Source organism: Trachemys scripta, chromosome 3 (genome assembly GCF_013100865.1).
Source record: "Trachemys scripta elegans isolate TJP31775 chromosome 3, CAS_Tse_1.0, whole genome shotgun sequence".
Lineage (NCBI taxonomy): Eukaryota > Metazoa > Chordata > Testudines > Emydidae > Trachemys > Trachemys scripta.
In genome coordinates, this window is record NC_048300.1 from 68,412,416 (window position 1) to 68,431,849 (window position 19,434).

The 19,434-nt window shown below is 43.8% G+C and overlaps 1 protein-coding gene across 5 annotated transcripts in view; it reads left to right on the forward strand.

Annotated features, from left to right (window-relative positions):
- Positions 1-19,434, forward strand: part of AKT3 (AKT serine/threonine kinase 3) — a 257,770-nt gene that overhangs the window by 73,041 nt on the left and 165,295 nt on the right. The window contains exons 3-4 of one of the 5 annotated variants that reach the window (XM_034765007.1): positions 10,937-11,037; positions 11,969-12,127. The exons of the other annotated variants lie outside the window; for them this stretch is intronic. The gene's annotated coding sequence lies outside the window, so the exon portion shown is untranslated. The remainder of the gene's footprint in view (positions 1-10,936; positions 11,038-11,968; positions 12,128-19,434) is intronic. 5 annotated transcript variants of the gene reach the window in all.

Genomic DNA, 19,434 nt, shown 5'->3' on the forward strand with positions numbered 1-19,434 from the left:
GTAAGATCTGTTTTGTATATTGACCTGGGTCTGGGGCTTGGTCCTTTCAGATCGAGAGAACCTTTTTTCTTTTATTGGGTTTCATAACCATTTGTCCCCATAACGAGTGGCAGTAGTGGTGATACTGAGAAACTGGAGTGTCTTAGGGAATTGCTTGTGTGACTTGTGGTTAGCCAGTGGGGTGAGACCAAAGTCTTCACTGTCTGGCTGGTTTGTTTTGCCTTAGAGATGGAAAAACCCTAGCCGTCGCCTGTAACTGCCCTGTTTTAGCAATTTGTCCTGAATTACCACTCTCATATGGGTTCCGCCAGAACCGCATCGTTACACATGGTAAAGCAGTGCTCTGGGGGGGCAGGGCTGTGCACTCCGGTGGATCAAAGCAAGTTCTATATAACGTGGTTTCACCTATAACGTGGTAAGATTTTTTTGGCTCCCGAGGACAGCGTTATATCGAGGTAGAGGTGTATTTTGAGCTTAACCAGACTAACTGTAAGGAAGAATCAAAAGAGTGCACAGGAAATTGGAACCAGAAGTGTTACATCTTTGGCAGGTGGAGTTCTGAAAGAGGGGTGTCTTTAAGTATGGGGGCATCTGAACCATCAGTGTTGTGCCAAGAGGAGCTGGGCATCTAGACAGTTCGTTCCAATACTCTGAGGGGGATACGAGTTAAGTCTGCAGAATGAGTATGTTCCTATGGACCCAGAGATTGGGGCAGTGGGTGGACTCTTTTTAGGATTCAGGAGCTTGAAACACCCTAGGGATCCAGAACATAGAAACTTGGATACCTCTCACAGCAGGTCAGGGGCTGCACTCGCTAGGATTTGTGACGAGGGAGAAAGGGTCAGTTATCTTCATTGCCCCCCAATGGCTGAAAGGATTGTGCTCAGCCAACTATGGCCATTTGGCTGCTCATATTTCCAAAATTGATTAGCCTACAAATTCTCTAATTCTTTTGGTCTTGATAGGAAATGCCTTGCAGTGTGTGATCTTGAAGTGGGGATTGGTGTTGGTTTAAATGGGAAATTACAAAACTATATTATAAGCAGCTTTATAATATAAATGTCATGGAGGCAGGAAAAGGGTTAGCTAGGGGTCTCTTTGAGCAGCAATATAAATAAAAGGTGCAAGATGGCTGGGGAGTGAGACTGGAGGCAGAAGAAGGAAGTGTTCTCACTCCCTGGCTAGGAAGCATAGAGATACTGGAATGCCATATCTGTATGGGAAAGTTTTTCAACATAACGTTGTGCTGGGTTTTTTTTCCTGCCCTAAAGACAGGTATAATTTAATTGAAAGAGTGCATCTGAACTGCTTTGTCTGAAATGGCTTACGCTAATTCTTTTGTGAATCATAACATCTAGACAACATTATGCTTTTTTTTTTTAAATAAATGCTCCATTTTGGGTAGGTATCCCAGTGGGCAATGATCCATTGCTAGGCTCAATACATATTATTAATTATTTATTATGATGGATTTGGTGTATGTACCAAAACCTGCTACAGTTCTGGATCTTAGGGTCAAACTCACGTGATTCTTTCCATAATATCCCATAATTCATCTGGTTTTCTCTAGTCAGTTCCATTTTCACACTGTTTCAGTTTCCAAAAAGTTTTCATGCTGCTTTTTGACAGCATGGAGGAAAGCATTTGTGATTCTTACAACTGCTAATATGAACAGAGTATTCCAGGTGGAATGGCAATTTCACAGGCAGGGGTGACCTTGAAGGAGATGGAAGATTACCCATCACCATATTGCTGCAGACATGGGTTGACCAGCAGTTGTTCTAGAATTTCAGGATATGGAAGGTCAGTTCACTGGAAATTTGTGCAGAGCTCACCTTGGAGCTGCATCACTGGCCCACCAACCTGAGTCTCCCTCCACAAGGATATGTGGCCATCACCATTTGGAAGCTGGCCACACCTGATTGCTACCTTTTTGTTAATAGCTAGTCAGCTGTATGTTGTCAAGGAAGTGCTCTTGCTATTGAGGGGGTACTGCTGCTATGGGTCATAAAGATCAGCAGTATACAGGAGGTTGAATAGCTTTGAATGCTTGGGGTTCCCATATTGTATAGGGGCCATTGATGGGTTCTGCATTTCTGTAATTTGTCTCCCCACCCACCCACCCCACCTCAGTGTTCATGAACAAAAAGGATTATTCCTCTATGGCAGGGGTGGGCAAACTTTTTGGCCTGAGGGCCACATCGGGGAATAGAAATTGTATGGCGGGCCATGAATGCTCACAAAATTGGGGGTGGGGTGCGGACTCTGGCTGGGGGTGCGGGCTCTGGAGTGGGGCTGGGGATGAGAGGATGCTTCGTGCTGGGATCAAGGGGTTTGAAGAGCGGGAGGGGGATCACAGCTGGGGCAGGGGGTTGGGGCGTGGGGAGAGGCTTGGGTACAGGCTCCGAGCGGCGCTTTCTCAAGTGGCTTCCGGAAGCAATGGGCATGTCTCTTCTCCGGCTCCTAGGTGTGGAGCGTCCCCTGACCTTCAGATTGGGGCCATGCCGCGGCTTCTGGGAGCTGTGGGGTCCGGGCCCCCGCACCCGGCACCCCGGCTAGAGCTTGCGGGCCAGTTTAAAACAGTTCGCTGGCCGGATCCGGCCCATGGACCGTAGTTTGCCCACCCCTGCTCTCTGGTCATGCAAGTCTTCATTGATCACTGATTGATTTTGTGATATTAATGTGGGGTAGTTTAGAACGGTCTGTGATGTCAGGATCTTTAGAAACTCACCCCCCATTTTATGCAATGAAAAATGGAACTTTTGCTCCCAAAATCACTATGGTCAATAATGTTTTGGTTCCAGCTGTTTTGGGAAATCCAACTTTACCTTTTCTTCCCTACCTTGATGATGCATTTACTGGACACTTGGATAGGAAAAAAGGTTGTTCAAAGTTATTCTGCAGCTAATCAGGGTATAATTGGAGTGTGGATTTGGAAAACTGAAAGGAAGGTGGTAATATATCATGACAAGGTTTGGAGCCTTTTGAAAGGCTGTAGGTGATGTTTTGCAGAACATCTGTGAGAGCAAGTTCAGAGATCCTCACAATTTGATTTGATGCACAAGACAGTGCAAACTTAAAAACCAGCTAAAATGGGGCAAAAATAGTCAAACTGCAGAGTGACCACATTTGTATAGGTAGAGTCACCAAAATGTGTAGGTGAGATTGCAGCTGTTCTTGTTGCCTTGAGGGACGGAATGGTATAGGAACTATCTGTCCCTTGCAGTTTGGGGAGTAAAGGGAGCTCCCGGTATCTCCTGTGTTCTCAGCAGGCTTCACTGTAGAGTTAGGTTTGGGTATTATAAGTGAGCACAGTGCAGCAGTGTTCTCCAGCTAACTTTTTGCTTCTGCATCATGTCTAACGTTTTCCTGCGTGTCTTTTTCTTTCCAGGTGGTCTTTGCACCCCCTTGACAGTTTCTTGGGTTGTTCCCTGCACATCTTTCTCTTATTCTTGTCCTCCAGCATGAAATTCTTCCCTCCATTCCTCTGGGCCAGCGTTTCTCAAGCTTCATTGCACCGCGACCCCCTTCTGACAAGAAAAATTACTGCACGACCCCAGTGCCCTGTGTTGTTCAGAATAGTTGGTATTTAAAAAAAAAAAAAAAAAAAGCAGCATTACAAGGCCGTATCAATGAAAAGTAGCCACTAAATATTTTAATTCACAATACAATCACAAGACAATCTTTATATGCAGTAGTAAAAAATAAAAATAAATATGTACCTAATGGGAAGGGTGAGCTTTCATTCATGAACACAAATCCTTGAAGTGGGACTCTGTGTGGCTGAGGTAAAGATGGAGGTCATCTTCAACAGTGAGACAGGACCTGTATTCGTTTTTCAGTAAAATCAGTGCTGAAAAGCTGGCTTCACGCAGGTAGGTGGATGAAAATGGCATGAGGGCTTTCAAAGCTGCAGATGACAGCTCAGGATATTCTTCTCGCACAGAAATCCAGAAGTTAGCAAGAGCTTGTTCAGAAAATCTCAGTATCAATGTCTCATCACAGGAAAGATCCATTAACGCTGGTCTACAATTTTTGAGAAGTCGTCTGCTTCAGAGATAAAATGTGCTATTTATTATGTATTTTGATGTGCTGAATTCAAATATGACAATTAAACCAACTGATTGGCTACTGTTTCTAAGATATTTAAGTTTTTACATTTTATGTCTATGTATATTTTGTAGATAGTAGAGTTTTAATCATAAATTGTAAACCTAGGTCTTTTCATGTGTTTATGGTTGCTTTATATGATAATATTTCACCTGTCCTGTTTATGTAACACTTTAAAAATCAGCAAAAGGGTTATATAAATAAAATTTATTATGAAACAAAAGGCAAAAAACTATAATGTACATAGTTTAGTCCTCTTCAGTGTCTACTCGGCGCTTCTTGGCTTGTCTCTTGTATTCATTAAATGGAGCATCTCTTGTCACTGTCCAGCAATAGTCTGCAAGCATTGATGGGCTCCATTTGCCCTGATAGCGTTTCTCCATTGTTGCAATGTCCTGGTGAAATCGCTCGCCGTGCTTGTCGCTCACTGCTCCGCAGTTCGGTGGAAAAAAAATCTAGATGAGAGTGCAAAAAATGTATCTTTAGTAACATGTTGCAACCAAGGCTTTTATATGCCTTGAGGAGCTTTTCCACCAACAAGCTGTAGTTGTCTGCCTTGTTGTTTCCGAGAAAATTTATTGCCACTAACTGGAAGGCTTTCCATGCCGTCTTTTCCTTGCCACGCAGTGCATGGTCAAATGTATCATCTCGAAGAAGTTCACGAATCTGAGGACCAACAAAGACACCTTCCTTTATCTTAGCTTCACTTAACCATGAAAATTTTTCATGGAGGTAATTGAAAGCTGCTTGTGTTTTCTTAATGGCCTTGACAAAGTTCTTCATCAGACCCAGCTTGATGTGTAAGGGTGGTAACAAAATCTTCCTTGATTCAACAAGTAGTGGATGCTGAACACTTTTCCTCCCAGGCTCCAATGACTTTCGGAGTGGCCAGTCTTTCTTGATGTAGTGGGAATCTCTTGCACGACTATCCCATTCGCAGAGAAAACAGCAGTACTTTGTGTATCCATCCAGTCTGCAGACCAAGCAAGAGAGCAACAACCTTCAAATCGCCACAAAGCTGCCACTGATGTTGGTCATAGTTTATGCACCTCAAAAGTTGTTTCATGTTGTCATAGGTTTCCTTCATATGGATTGCATGACCAACTGGAATTGATGGCAAAACATTGCCATTATGCAGTAAAACAGCTTTAAGACTCGTCTTCAATGAATCAATGAAGAGTCTCCACTCATCTGGATCATGAACGATGTTGAGGGCTGCCATCACACCATCGATGTTGTTGCAGGCTACAAGATCATCTCCCATGAAGAAGAATGGGACAAGATCCTGTGTTCATGTTTCTTCCTGAAAACCAGTCCATGTAAAACCATATTCCAAATATTTTGGATCGTATTTGCGGTTTCTTGGCTTTTAACTGCTGTTTTAATCCTCATACGCCCTTCTTTTGCTGCAAGTGGCAAATGACTCCTTTCAGTACACCCCTTTCCTTCACTTTTCTTCAGAAAACGGTCCATTGTTAAAATTACTTCTACAGCAACTTTTCAAAATGGTTTCAACACATGTGCTGAGGCAGGCTGTCAAGTAAACACAGGTGCCTGAGTACAGGAAATACCTCTGTACAGGAACTGGTGCAGGGGGCCTGCAGCGGTTGGAAAGCAGGGCAATCGCAGGACCGCAGGCACAGGGGGCGATGCCAAACTAAACTGCTTGGGCTTGAAGTCCTGGCCAGGGGGCCTTAGGCACAGGCTTCAACCCCGAGGCCTCCGCAGAGCTGTGGGCTGGCTCTTCAGCTGTCTCTGGATATGCGGGCTGGCTGGGGCTTCAGCCCTCAAACGCCAGGGGAACTTTAGGCTGGCTGGGGCTTCAGTCCCCAACCCCCCAGCCACCCACAGAGTGGCAGGCTGGCTGGGGCTTCAGCCCTCAGCTCCCAGCCGCGGTAGCCGCTGGAAGAGGGGCGCACTGGCTGGACCTTCAGCCTCCAGCCGCTGCAGCCACCAGTGGAGTGGTGGGTAGCTGGGGCTTCAGCCTCCCTTTGCCTGTGAACCTACTGGCAACCCCCATCAAAAATGGGGACCGACACTTTGAGATCCCTTGGTCTGGGCTTTTTTTGCCCTCTGCGGGGGGACGCATTCATGAGGCCAACAGACATCTTCTCCCTGTCCTCTTTTTTCTTCTCTTGATGGTTTGCCAGACACTCAGCTACTGATAACTTCTTTCTCGATAGGCCATTCCATGTCAGGTGCTAGCAGAACAGAGAATCCATATAAATGTTTACTGTACTAATACTAGCCACCATGTTAACAGTTATAAAATGTTACTTCTCTCCAAATGTTCACAATCTTAGAATTCCATTAATTTACACTGTTCGTAGTCTGGGGTGCACTTGGAGATAGTAACTTTTTTTTTTTAAAGTTATTTTACCTTGAATGGGCTTCCCTTTAAATTAGTTCTGTAAAATTTTTTGTGGGAGGGAAAGTGGGATAGAGTAGTAATTTCAGGCTGTCCTTGAAGGATATTACCATGAGGCCTGTCCCTAAGATGTAGGAAAGGGTCCCGTTCAGAAAGTCCAAGAGATAATCAGAAAGATAGACAGCATTGTGGCTTGCTAGGATGGGCTCTTGAACTGTTGCTGGAATGGAAAGAAAACACTACTTATGTGGATGGCCCTAGGAAGACACAATACTGTTGTATCTTTCTTGAACTAATCTTGAATTTTTGCCTGAAATTCTCATTTATAATACTGGTTGATCAGCACAAAGAGCACTGCAAAATAAATTGAATTTTGCAGCTGTTATGCATGCCCTGTAACTTTTTTAATAATGCAATGTACTGTAACGAATGAGTGCTCGGTGAACAGTTTAGATGCCTTTTTTTTACCCCTGCAACCTCAAATGCCTTATAGTATATGCAACATGAAATGTTTAAAAGAAACCCTCTAACCTCAAGTGGCCAATTTAGTACTTTTAACTTTACATGTATGGAAACTTTAAAATCTGAACAGATTCAGGGCAATGACCATATTGTGGTCTTACATGCATAATCCATTGATATATTTTTTCTCTTTTTGTTCTGATAAAATTGATTCAGTTACAGTGTATTTTCCTTTGATTTTTTTTTCTGCTCAATGTCTGCTATCTTGTGCAGTGTCGTGTGAGTTGGGGAGGCAGTTGAGAGATAGGGATAAGGTACATCAAGCAGTATGGGGAGGGGCGGTGAGGAATAATTCATTTTGCTTTGTTGGCATGTTTTTGGGGAAAAAAGGGCTTTTAGACCTTTAATTTTCTGGCTTGGGTGAAGACAAGCAAGTGGAGGACTAAGGATGCGGCGCAGGGACAGATGCTTTTGCTCTCCACTTCAGCAATATCTGCCAGACGTGGGAATATACAGGTGGTACCTGAAAGAAAAGTTTCCAGATTGCTCTAAATAGCACATAATACTTAGTGGATGAGATCCTCTCTGCAGTATGGTCACTCTGATTTGATGGGAGAGAAGGTGTTTCCAGCTGGGTCTCTTTCTGGCTGTAAAGTGTGCAGAAGAGATTATTATTACTTTATATATATTGCAGTAGCAGCTAGGAGTACTTGTCATGGATCAGGACCCCATTGTGCTAGGTACGAACACAGAGTAAAAAGATCTTGGTTATCCTGGGGAACTTCCTCCTGGTCAGGTTTCCAAAGATGCCTGCTTTATTGCAGGCCATGGCCAATCTAGCTAACATATATCATGGTTCTGTGGGGGTCTCTTGGGCAAGAAATCCAGTCCAGCCCCATGACATATTCACAAGTACTGGGAACATTACTGGAAGTCTTGTTTTTATCTTTTGCATTTTTGTAATTTGCTGCAGTTCATTGGTAGAGGGGGAACATCTGGTCAAGATGACCTCACAGCATTGGAGAGCACATAGGTAACCTGACAGACCAACTGATAGAGCCTTGTGTGGATACAAAATTTGTATCCACGCCCGATGCGCAATCCACAAAAATGGTCTGCAGATATCCGTGGATTTGCAGGGCTCTACCAATTGACATGTGACGCAGTACAGTATGGGATAGCATTGGCAGGAGTACCTGATGTGGTATAGTTAACTCAAAATGGGAATGATGTAAGCTTATAGTGGAATAACTCGTTCTGAAATAGTTATATTGCTTCCATAGTGGATTAATTATAGTGGGATAAGACACAAGATAAATTGAAAAACATTATTTGTGTGGAACAGAAGACTCGTGAGATATCGAGGGGGCAAAACAGATTCAGGGGACAGGAGGAATATAAAGCACGGAACTGGATTCAGGGAATTGGGGGAACTAATTTAATAATTTACTGAAATCAACTATTAACTTAAAAAGTGACACCATTTTACAGTAGAATGAGATGTATCCATTTCTTAGGCCAGGTCTACATTAGAAACTTCTGCTGGTATAGTAATATTAGTTAGGGGAGTACTTTCTTTTATAATGTTTTATGTTAGCAGAAACTCTAGTATAGACAAACTTATGCTCGTGTTAAAGCACCTTTGCCAGTATAACTCATTTGAATTGGGAAACTGGTATAAAATATATCAACAAAAGCTCTTTTTTTTGCTCATATAATTTTCATCCACACTAGGAGAGTTTGCCAGTATAGTTATATTGGCAAACCTTGTCTACTGTACACCTGGCCTTGGTTTCAACAGTTCTTCTTAAATATGTTATTCATGCTTTAGTTTGTGTATATATCTGAAAACAATCTTACTTTAAAATGCCAAGAATATTTCAGCAGTGAGTTACTCCGACACATTCTAATAGCTGCTCTATAGTAAACAGAGTTGGATGAATATCACAACAAACGTTAATGAATAACCACACACATTTTAAAGGAATTAATTGAGCTACAGCATATAAAACAAGATTGAACCCCTCTGCCCCCCAAAACTCACAGCTCTCTTTGTCTCATCTCTTGTAATTCTATGTGCTACATAAAGACTGATACAAAATAAAGGTATAATTCCACCTAAGAATCCACTACAAGTTTCATCTTGATATTGTACTCTTTCTGCATATGTCGATTGAAAATCTGCATCAAAGGGAACATTATGTAAGTGAGGAAAGCAGAGCATCCTCTCTCATGTCAATGGAAGGTATTCATGTAAGGAGTGCAGAATAGAACATTTGAGTTTAGATTTCCCATGCTGATTTTTTAAAAGAATTATACCCTAAATAAGCAGTTAATAATCTCTCTCAGAGGTCCTTAAAATAGACATTTAAACAGTAGCTTCTTTGATTGTAATATTGTATAACCTTGCAACTTCAACTATGTAGTTTGAGAATAAATTGACCCTCGCTGCCTAGGATAATATATTTGCACAAACATAAAGAGAATGAGTTAGTTAATTGGCACTAAGTAAATCATAAACAAAAATAAAATAGTAGAAAATAAGTTGATACTATGTATAATGTGTAGAAATCGATGTTTCTGTCCAAAAGTAGAAGTTATTTCAAAAGTTAGAATTGAGGGATCATATATCAAATTGTTGTCATTTTCAGAGTTCTATTGTAAATGCCTGAAAAAGGAATTTGAAGCAGCTCAGCATTGCTGAGCAAACAAACAGTTGGAAAAGTAACTTGGTCTGTTTCATAACGAATACTTAAGACATTTAAACGCCCGCCCCCCCTATAATATATGAAATTGAAGTAGTAGTGGTTGTAGATACTTGACTGAGTGCAAGTGGTGGCCTTAGTATAAAAATATATGGGAAATAGAACAGATCCCATTATATCAGTATTAATTGTCTATGTCTTTTTCAAGGATCCTATCTGTATTTTATTTTATGTATGTATATTAGAATTTTGGAAACGTCTATTGTGTGTGTTTTTTTAAGTATTAAATTGTTCTCATCTCCACCTCTCCACTAGGGGGTGAAATCTTCATTTATAATTCAGAAAATTATTTTAAGAAACCAAAACAGAAATAAAATGTGAAGAATTTGTTTCTCCTACTTACATATCATGCAATGAAGATTTTACATCAGGTGCTGTTTTTTCCTCACTGTCATACTTTTGAGGAATAGAATGCATTGTGGTCTGCATTTCCCAATCTAAGTTTATGAAAGTAGTCCAGACAGTTTGACCTTAGATAGACCTTTTAGTCTCTGGCTTGTCAGATGACAGGGACGGCACTCCTAATTGGCATTCAGATCACAGACAGCCACTGGGCTTAATGCATAACCAAGTACCGCTTTAGGATTTAGACAAAGCCACACTGGCAAAACATCCCAGTTGTCAGGGTAGCTGACTGTTTCCTAAAGAACTATTACATAATGGAGAGACTGAGTAGCGCTTTAGGAAGCAAATTTTTTTTAAGTAAAAGTTTTTTTTAAAAAGCCTCTAATTTGTGAAAAGAAACATTTTTTTTCACTGATGAGCTCATTCATTGTTTCCTGGTTCTTTTTAACTTCTCAAGGTAATAAATGTAGTTCGCTATTTTATGTGATGACTACAGATGTAATCTGAAACTATAGCTGTTTTGTGTCAAGAGGGAAATGGACAGAAAGTATATATATATAAAGTGTTTTGGAATCTTAACATTGACAGATGTTTACTGCTTTTGTTAGAGGTCAGCTTTTTGAACTTCAGCTGTTTTGTCATCTTAAATTAAGACAGTAGGGGTATGCTGGAAATCAGCTGTTCAATTAAAATTATAAATTACAAAAAATAAAAAAAATCCAACACTTTCCCCTTTAGATATTACTATCAATGCGTTAGAAATCAAAAATTCAAATTTTGCCTTAAAATCTTATTTGTAATTTTCCAGTTTTACAACCTTTGTCCGCGTGCTAGTTCCCATGCAGATTGAGAGGGTTTGACACTTCCTGGTACTTTCTGTTCTCAGGCAGCACCAGGGTGACATCATACTCATACACTGCCCTGAAAGCCACATAAGAACAGGATGTAAGGAGAGCAACTGTTTCACTCTGAATTAGAGAAGTGAATGTGAGTACTACAAAGGCTGCTTAAAAGATTTGTTGTACTTCAGTTACAGTGGCACAGGGGACTCTAATCTCCATTACAATGCATTTTCTTTGCTCTGGATATTCTGGCATAAGCAATTTCATTTAATCAGCCTTAGTGATAAATGTATTAGATTGTTTAATTGTACCATGTCCTTGTTTAACAAAACATTTTATAAAATTTATTTTGTGATTTAAATATTCTTGTGTACTACACTCCCCTCCTTCCCCCTCCCCCACGGCAATACTTCCAGCCACTAGTCATTGCTAAGGTTAAGATTTTGTCACTGTTATTACTAGTATAAGTCACACAAAGGTCACGGGTAATAAAAAAAATTCATGGAAGCCCATGACCTGTCCCTGACTTATACTAAAAATAACGGTGGCAAAATGGGTTGACGGGGGAATGAGAGCCCAAGCCCGGCTGCGGGAGGGGGCAGTGGGATGAGAGGGTAGGGAGGGGAAAGGGTCCAGCACCTGTGCCACTGTGGCTGACAGATTTGGGGTCCCCCCTGGGTGCTCAAGGCAGCTCAGAGCTGCAGGGCCAGCAGCTGGGAGCCCCTAGGTCCCTCTGTTGCCCCAGGTGGTTGGGAGCTCCAGGTTCCCCCTGCCGGCTGACAGCTTCAGCCCTGCCGCCCTGGGGCTGAAGCAGAAAATGTCATGGAGGTCTCTGGAAGTCACGGAGTCTGTGACCTCCATGACATAATCTTAGCCTTAGTCATTGCTATCTGTAAAACAAACCATTAGATTGGTTTCACCGAGACTGCTCAAGACACTCTTCAAAGAGTATGCATGAACATAGGATGGATGGCTCTCTCCAGGCACATTATTTTTTGTGGGGGAAGGGAAGAAGGAAAATATGGAGCACCTCTTGCAAGACACAAGAGTTTTGAGAGAGGTACCCTTGTTGTCAGGTGCACATACTCCCAACCACCAGATACAGGATTTTGGTGGAGCTGCAGATACAAGATTTGGAAAGAGATATCTCTTCAGTACTAAAATTCCCATCTTCCTGGGAGAAAGCCCTACAGGTGACAGCAGTCAGTCTTGAATCATTCCTGTATTATGTCACTGTAAGTCATGCTTTATATGCATATTCATAGAAAAATGTACAATGGCCTTTAGAACATCGGTCTGGTATATTTATTTTACCTGTGCTGTGGCCTTCTCCACAGCCATCCAACTTATTCCTATAAAAAACACACATTTCATCAGAGCTCAACAAAAAATTGTAATAATATAAATAGAATGTTCATGGGAGAGGGATTCTAAATGCATCTTGTTTTTAAAAACAATGAAATTTGCGTTGACAGACTCTCTGTAAAATAGTAATCAGTCTTATGTTAAATTTATGTTAATTTCTTTTTGCCTAGGGACCCCTGGCTTCTTCGTTTCCTTTGGTTAGTTTTTCCAATGTCTGGTTTATTTTAAACTTCATCTATTTCAATACATTTTGCTGGGAATGCTTTCATACTGATCTTGCAAAGACTTAGGCATGTGTTTATGCACGGTAAGTAGTCCCATTGTAGCCAACTGAAGCATATGTATAGGTCTTTATAGATCTTACCTGCTTTGTAGTTATCTAACTATTTTCTCAAAGTATCTGATGTTTCTTTACTGGTGTACTGCAAGGAAAATTTTTGGCTGTACACTTTTGTGCTCCTCCTTACCTTTATTTCCAACACAAAAAGATTTGTGGTTTTTTTGTTAGTTTTTTTTAAAGCATCAGGAATACCATGATCTAATTTCTTTTTTATTCTTCTTTTTTTTTTTTTTTTTTTTTTGCTGCAGGACTCTGAAGAGCGGGAAGTGGTGCTCATATATGAATAAGCCGCAGAAAAGTTGAAGCTCATGTTTCAGTCCAGTGTAATATCACCTTCCCAATCATTCCACTCCAGTTTTCTAGAGTCCTTCAGCAAAAAGAGGGGCATCAGGTCCTGACATTTCTAATGGAAAGAAACAAGAAAAACGTTTTTTTTTGTGAGAGTTTGTATGGGAACTTTTATAATGTATGAAGCAGTAAAGGGGGAATCTTTCTTTCCTTTGCAATTAACTATTAAATGTCTCAACTCTGATGCATTTTACAATGAAGTAACTGAGATAGAGAAGTTGTGACTCACTCGGGATTACAAGGTGTGTGAGAGAGTTCGGAATAGAACCGCGGAGGAGTCCTCCTACCTCTTGACAAATACTCCTTTCCGCAGAACATTGAGATCTTAAGGTATCATAGGCAACCATTTCCTAACTTTTGAGTACTTGAGTTTGCAACTTCAGTAATGTTCTTTTGATGTAGTTTTTTGTGTGTCTAATTTATTTGCTTTTTAAAAAGCAAACTGAAAAACTCATATTGACACTCAGCTGGGTCATCAACAAGGTTCAATGCTTTAGATTGATCTATGCACCTCTGCTACTTGAACTAATGGAGTAAATTGATATCAGTAGTAGATTTTCATCCTCTGTGTGGATCAACACTAAAGGGTAATGAGAGAGATGCTTGTCCAGTGGATTACATAGTAGAGGAATGGTGAGACTCAGGAATCTTGGATTTTATTTCAGGCTGTGGAAGGGAGTGTTTTCTAGAGGGTTTAGACACTTCTGCCCATTGTCTCGAAGCTTGACCTCTTCTGGCCAGTCCCTTCCAGTCTATTCCTGTCCCAGTCCTGTCTCTTTTCCACTCTGTCTCCTTGTCCCAGTTCCGAGCTCCACTCCTCAGGTTTCTCATCTGAGTACCCTTGCACAGACAGTCCTAGTCTCCCTCCTGGTCTTGCTGTCCAAGTCCCTATCTCCACAACTGGTCCCAGTTCCCCCTTCCTGGTTCCTTGTCAGATCTGTCTTTCCCCTTTCTCTCATTGAATCCTAGTCTTAGGCCTTGGCTACACTTGCGAGTTACAGTGCAATAAAGGAGCCCTGGGTGCACTAGCTCAGTACCCATCCACACTGGCAAGGCACGTAGAGCGCTCTGACTCTGCAGCTACAGCGCTGCTGGTACTCCACCTCGGCGAGCGGAATAACATTTGATGCACCCCCGCTGGAATGCTGCGGCACCAGTGTGGACACCCTGGTTGTCCTATAGTGCGCTCTGATCGGCCTCCAGAAGTGTCCCACAATGCCTGTGCTAGCCATTCTGGTCATCACTTTGAACTCTACTGCCCTGCGTTCAGGTGACCAACTGTCAGACCCGTCCTTTAAATTCTCTGGGAATTTTGAAAAAATCCCTTCCTGTTTGCTCAGCCAGGTGTGGAGTGCTCTCAGCGAATCTTTCCAGGTGATCATGCCTCTATGCACCAGGCAAGCCCCAGTATGGAGCAATGGCAAGTTGCTGGATCTCATCAGTGTTTGCGGGGAGGAAGCTGTCCAGTCCCAGCTGCGCTCCAGCCATAGGAATTACGATACCTTCGGGCAGATATCAAGGGACATGATGGAAAGGGGCCATGACCGGGACGCACTGCACTGCAGGATTAAAGTGAAGGAGCTGTGAAAGGTCTATGACAAAGCCCTCGAGGCAAACCGCCGCTCTGGTGCAGCCCCCGTGACCTGCCATTTCTACAAAGAGTTGGACGCGATACTTGGGGGACCTCCTCCACTCTAGGGACCACCATGGACACTTGAGAGCCTAGTGCAACAAGGCAGGAGGAGGAGGAGCAAAGTGGGAGCGAGGATGCTGAGGCAGAGGGAGCACCCTGGAATCCCTAGATGCATGCAGTCAGGAGCTGTTCTCAAGCCAGGAGGAAGTTAGCCAGTTGCGGTGGCCGGTGCTTGAGGAAGGACGAACACCAGAGGAGGTTCCCGGTAAGCGGCTTTTATTTTGGGAAGGAAGTTATTCGGTGCAGGCTCTTGGGGCAAGGAGGGTTAGGGCTGCATGCATGCCTAGATGCGGAATAGGGTGTTGATGTGCTTTCTTACATCGCGGTAATCGGCCTTAGTGATCTCTTTAAAGGTCTCATCTAGAACTTGGGCAATGCACTTGCGCATGTTTCTTGGGAGAGCCACTGTGATCCTTGTCCCAGTAAGGCTAACTTGTCTGCGCCACTGTGCCGTGAGGGGTGGGGGGACCATTGGTGCACACAAGCAAGCTGCCTATGAGCCAGGGCGGAAGCCGCATTGCAGTAGAAGACCCTCCCTTGCTTCCCAGGTCACCCTCAGCAGTGAGATATCTTCCAGGACAAATTCCTGTGGAAAATGTGGGGACAGTGTTCAGTATAGGCGCCCCCTACCGCTGTTGGCTCTCCCCAAGGCACAGAAACCCAGAGGACAGTATGGCCGTGAAACAATCCGTCACGCTTGACCCTGTGCTTACTCACCATTTTGGGGCTCCCATGGGTTATGTGCAGTTGCTTTGGGATGGGCAAATTATGCTATTGTGTAGACTGTGCTTGCTCTTAAGTACAGGGGAATCATTGCTCTGTCTGGTGTGAACAGTGCTGCCTCTGTTAAGTGTTGCATTTTGTCTTTACAGATGCAACCTTGAGATCTCAGCCGTCCATGTTATCACCGGCCGAAAGACTCCAAAGAATCAGAAAGAGGCCACGTAGAAGCAAGGAAGATCTGTTGCATGAAGTAATGCAGCATTCAAGTAATGAAAATCAAAAAGTGTAGGAGTGGCGGGAGATTGAAAGGAGGGTCCGCCAGCAGAATGCGGATCACTGGCACCAATGCACGGCGCGGCTGCTAAGGAACATGGAGCTCCAAGTAGACTCGACACAGGCACTTGTAGCAATGCAGGTGGAGCACTACTGCGCCCACCCCCTGCAGCCCTTGTGCCAAAACTTTCCCTTGTGCCCCCATGTCACCTCCAACCCACTTTCCCCAACATCCGGGTTCTTACTGCCACCAGCTGCCTCCAACACCTGTAGCTTCACCACCCAGCCCTGAAAACTACCACCCTTACCCACTGCACTCAACCCCCATCACCATGCAGTATAGCCATCCTGAAATGCAGCACTCATTGCACAGCACTCCAGACAGGACATATGCAAATCTGTGACTGTACCGTTCGCCATCCCCTTGCCCTTTCTGTTTCCTAAGCAGTTGTCTCTCTTCAATAAATGCATTTTCTTTTCAATAAATGGATTTTTTGGCTTTGAAAACATTCTTTATTATTGTATAAAGTAAAAGATACCTTAGCCCAGGAAAGAAATAGGCACTGCAAGTCAGCGTAGCAAACACAGATTCCTACTAACATTGGAACTACTGCACTTCACTCCCGTGCAGGGCACCAGACATTACTGGTGGCTTTCAGCCTCAAATTGCTCCCTCAAGGCATCCCTAATCCTTGCAGCCCCACACTGGGCCCCTCTAATAGCCCTGCTTTCTGGCTGTTCAAATTCAGCCTCCAGGTATTGAACCTCCGAGTTCCATGCCTGAGGAAATCTTTCACCCTTCCCTTCACACGTGTTATGGAGGGTACAGCATGTGGCTATAACCACGGGGATGCTGTCATCGGCCAGGCCCAGCTTCCCATACAGAGAGTGCCAGCGGCCCTTTAAATGGCCAAAAGCACATTCCACAGTCATTCTGCACCGGCTCAGCCTGTTGTTGAACCACTCCTTGCTGCTGTCAAGGTTTGATGAGCCACGGCATTAAAGGGTAAGCGGGGTCTCCAAAGATCACAATGGGCATTTCGACTTCCCCTACAGTGATCTTCTGGTCAGGGAAAAAAAAGTCCCAGCCTGGAGCTTCCTGAACAGGCCAGTGTTCTGAAAGATGCGTGCGTCATGCACCTTTCTGGGCCAGCCTGCATTAATGTCAATGAAATGCCCACGGTGATCCTCAAGTGCCTGAAGAACCATCGAGAAATACCCCTTCCGATTAACGTACTCGGAGGCTAGGTCGCTGGTGCAAAATTGGAATATGTGTGCCATCTATTTCCCCTCCGCAGTTAGGGAAACCCATTTGTGCAAAGCCACAATCTCTTGCACGTTACCCAGAGTCACGGTTCTTCTGAGCAGGATGCAATTAATGGCCCTCCAAACTTGCATCAACACGATTCCAACGATCGACTTTCCCACTCCAAACCGGTTAGCGTCCGATTGGTAGCTGTCTGGAGTTGCCAGCTTCCAGATTGCAATAGCCACCCGCTTCTCCACCGTCAGGGCAGCTCTCAGTCTTGTGTCTTTGCGCCGCAGGGTGGGGGCGAGCTCCTCACGCAGTCCCATTCAAGCTTTTCTCATCCGAAAGGTCTGCAGCCCTTGCTTGTCATCCCAGACTTGCATGATGATGTGATCCCACCACTCAGTGCTTGTTTCCCGAGCCCAAAAGCGGCGTTCCACGCTGGTGAGCATGTCCGTGAATGCCACAAGCAAACTCGTGTCATATGCGTTACTCGAGTCGATATCGTTGTTGGAGCTCTCACTGTCACTTTCGATCATAAGGAATAACTTGACTGCCAAATTTGATGTGCTGGAGAGACTCGTCAGCATACTCCCCAGCAGTTCGGGCTCCATTCCTGCAGACCGAAAGGGAAGACAGAGCGCGCAGTACAAAAAATGTTGAAAGATGGCGCTAAATGTGGGTGGAAGCAAAGGGAATGCTGGGATGCGAACCGATGCATCATGGGGCGTTGGGACAGGACCCAGAATGCCCATCACTCCACGTCTCCTTTCCACAAGCCACAGCACCAGAATGGGAAGAGGTGCTCTGTCTGATAGCTGCCCATAATGCACTGTTCCTAATGCTGCTGCAAGTGTGCTTGCAGCTCTTAGCATGGACAGACTGCAGTGCTTTCCCTACTGCGCTCTCTGAAGGCGGGTTTAACTCACAGCAAGTGTAGCTCTTAGTCTTCCTCTTGGGGCTGCTCAGCCAACCACAGCCTCTCTCCCTACTAAGTCCCCTTTCCCCCCAAAAACCCAACCCTGTTCTTTGGCTCCTTTGCCCCAGTCTCTTTGCCCAGCCAGTCTTATTTCCCCACTCCCCTTGCAGTCCAGGTCCTTATCAGATTAATCTTCTTCTCCCCATTTCCATTCTGTTCCCTACCACTCTTGTCTTGCTAATCACTAGGTTAAAATGATGTGCAGTGTTTCTAAGACAGATAACAAAAGGAGGTGACAGACTTGCAAACCTTGGCTAGGAAGGAAGATCAGCTTGAGGTAGCTCATTTTTGTCACTGTTTAGGCCTCATGCGACCAAAGGAATGATGATCTGAGAATCTTGCAATTTTTTTCCCCTGAAGAAGAGGTGAAAAGCATAGAGTAGAAACATTAGTTTCCTTATCCAGACAGTCTGAGTCTTCCCCTCCCTCGTCCAATCTAAATATCCTGCTCAACCCCAAGCAAACTGACTCCCAGTCACCTCTTTTCACCTTTGACCCAGTCCCAGTCTCCTTGCCCAGACAGTCCCAGTATATCTTCCCTGCGCCCCGCAAGTCCCAATCTCACCAGATTCATCCCACTCCTTTCTCTCCCACCAGGTCTCTGGCTACTGCCCCCGCTGCATTTGAATCAGACTGCTTCGTCCCCAAACTGCTTTGGTACAAGTGAGAAGGGTTGGTTTGGTTATTGAGAGCACAAGAGAGTTTCCTTGCTCTTCCTTCTAGCACATGGACTCACTCTAACCTGAAGCAGCCTTTTCAGGGAAAGTTTGGCTTCGCCCGTGTGATGATGGTACATGCCCATTTGCTCTGTGGGGATAGTGCATGTAGTCCAGTCAGCATTAGGAGCGGTGAGATGTTTGAGCATGCTCAGTGAGGACAAAGTTCAGAGATTTTTTGCTGTTAAGCTCAGCAATTCTCTACTGAGCATGTGTGAACTGCAGTCTTTCAAAGACTGAGATGGTTGAACTTGAGTGCCTGGTATTAAGTGAGGATATTGATATAACAGGCATCACAGAAACTTGATGGAATGATGATAATGGGACACAGTAATACCAGGGTACAAAATATATAGGAATGATAGATTAGGTCGTGCTGGTAGGGGAGTGGCACTATATGTGAAAGAAAGCATGGAGTCAAATACAGTAAAATCTATAGCAGTAGGAATATACAATTGACCACCAGACCAGGCTAGTGCTTGTGAAACGCTCCAGGAGATTAGAGAGGCTATAAGAATAGAAAACTCAAAAATAATGGTTCCTATATTGACTGGGTACATGTTGCCTCAGGACAGGATGCTGAGATAAAGTTTTTAGACACCATTAATGACTGCTTCTTGGAACAGCAATTCCTGGAACCCATAAGGAGAGGCAAGTCTTGATTTTGTCCTAAGTGGAGCACAGGATCTGGTCCAAGAAGTGAATATAGCTGAATTGCTTGGTAATAGTGACCACAATGTAATTAAATTTAACATTGTTGTGGGAGGGGAAAATACCAGAGAAGCCCACCACAGTAGCATTTAACTTCAGATAGGAGAGCTACACAAAAATGAGAAAGCTAGTTCAATGGAAATTA